This window comes from Leopardus geoffroyi, chromosome C3, assembly GCF_018350155.1.
Source record: "Leopardus geoffroyi isolate Oge1 chromosome C3, O.geoffroyi_Oge1_pat1.0, whole genome shotgun sequence".
Taxonomy (NCBI): domain Eukaryota; kingdom Metazoa; phylum Chordata; class Mammalia; order Carnivora; family Felidae; genus Leopardus; species Leopardus geoffroyi.
Genome location: NC_059338.1, coordinates 130497127 through 130499462, shown reverse-complemented (window position 1 = coordinate 130499462; position 2336 = coordinate 130497127). Strand labels below are relative to the sequence as shown.

Here is a 2336-nt window from a genome sequence, read left to right as displayed (position 1 = left end):
GAGATCACGACCTGAGCTGAAGTCAGATGCTTAACCGACTGAGCCACCCAGGCGCCCCTTAACTGATCATTTTTTTAAAAACAGACTTAATATTTTTAAGATTTCATTTTTAAGTAATCTCTACACCCAACACGGGGCTTGAATCCACAACCCCGAGTTCAAGAGTCACATGCTCCACTGACTAAGCCATACAGGTACCCCCCAAAAAAGACTTAGTTTTTTAGGTTTAGGTTCTTAGCAAATTAAGTGGAAGATACAGAGATTTCCCATATGCCCTCTGTCATCACACAAGCATTGCTTCCTCCATTATCAACATCCCCCACCAGAGTGGCACATTTATGACAACTGATGAGCCTACATTGACACATCATTATCATCCAAAGTCCATAGTTTATATTAGGGTTCACTATATTTTACTTTCTATGGATTTGGCCAAATGTATAATAACATATGTCCACCGACTGATTATATATATATATATATATATATATATATATATATACACACACACACACACACACACATATAAAACATGTGGCTCATACTTCTTTTTTTAAAAATTTTTTAATGTTTCTTTTTGAGGATGGGGAGGGTCAAAGAGAGAGGGAGACAGAAGACCCGAAGTGGGGTCCATACTGACAGCACAGAGCCTGATATAGAGTTCAAACTGATGAACTGTGAGATCATGATCTGAGCTGAAATCAAGAGTCAGATGCTCAACCGAGCCACCCAGGTGCCCCTGTTTGTTTGTTTTTAGTTATTCATCAAAGTTTAGAGAATATATTGTATCCTTTAAAAGAAGTGGATGCTGCTTCCTTTCCAACCAGGGCCTGGCAGAATGGTTCCCACAAAGAAGGGTGGCCAGAAGAAGAAGGGCCATTCCACCATCAACGCGGTAGTGACCAGAGAATATACCACCAATGGTTATCTGCGCTGATATAAGCTTATGCAAGAAGAAATATTTCTTGTTACTCATACTAGCATTATTCACAAGAACACCTATGGAGTGGGTTTCAAGAAGACACTCGCAGAGATCTGGAAATTTGCCATGAAGGAAATGAGGACTCCAGATGTGCACATTCACACCAGTCAGTGCTCAACAATGCTGTCTGAGCCAAATGAATAAGGAATGTTCCATATTGTATCCATATGCGGTTGTCCAGAAAATGGAAGGAGGATGAAGATTCGCCAAACAAGCTCTTTATGTTAGTTATCTATGTACCTGTCACCACCTTAAAAAATCTACAGACAGTTAATGTGGATGAGAACTAACCAATGATTGTCAAAGGCATAAACTAAAAAAAAAAAAAAAATTTTTTTTTTATTTTTTTTTTCAACGTTTATTTATTTTTGGGACAGAGAGAGACAGAGCATGAACGGGGGAGGGGCAGAGAGAGAGGGAGACACAGAATCGGAAACAGGCTCCAGGCTCTGAGCCATCAGCCCAGAGCCTGACGCGGGGCTCGAACTCACGGGCCGCTTGATCGTGACCTGGCTGAAGTCGGACGCTTAACCGACTGCGCCACCCAGGCGCCCCATTTTTTTTTTAAATAGGGGCACCCGGTGGCTCAGTTGGTTGAGAGGCTGACTCTTGATTTCAGCTCAGGTCATGATCCCAGGGTTGTGGGATCCGGGCTCACATCAAGCTCAGCGCTGAGCATGGAGTCTGCTTGATATTCTCCCTCTCTCTCCCTCTGCCCCTCCTGGCTCATGCATATTCTCTCTCTCTCTCTCTCTCTCTCTCTCTCTCAAATTAAATAAATAAATGAATAAATGAATGAATGAAGAAATAAATACATAATTTAAAAAAAGAACTGGATGCTATTTTTTAAGGTTTATTTGCTTAGTTTAAGCACCCCACACAATGAATGAAAAAAGACCCATTTAAAGGCACATTATTGTGAAATTTAGTACTTCAGTCATTAAAAAATAGTCTAAAAGCTTCCAGAGTGGGAACATATCACAAATAAAAGAATGAGAAAAAAATACTATTGGCCTCTAAGGATGCCTGGGTGGCTCAGTCAGTTAAACGTTCAACTTTGGCTCAGATCATGATACCGTGGTTTGTGAGTTTGACCCCCATGTTGAGTTCCACGTTGGGCTCTGTGTTGACAGCTCAAAGCCTGGAGCCTGCTTCAGATTCTGTCTCCCTCTCTCTCAAAAATAAACAAACATTAACAAATTATTTCAAAAATAGTGTTGGCCTCTCAAAAAAAAAAAAAAAAAAGTTGAAATCTGGAAGTTAATGAAGACATACCTTCCAAAAATTCCAAGAAAAAATTATCAACTTAGAATTCTATGCTTAGTGAAACTATTAATCATGTTTGAGGGTAAAG

General features: G+C 40.2%; 1 pseudogene; it reads left to right on the top strand.

The window, feature by feature from the left end:
• The first annotated feature begins 745 nt into the window (after positions 1 to 745).
• Positions 746 to 1272, top strand: LOC123584927 (annotated as a pseudogene).
• The last annotated feature ends 1064 nt before the right edge of the window (positions 1273 to 2336 follow it).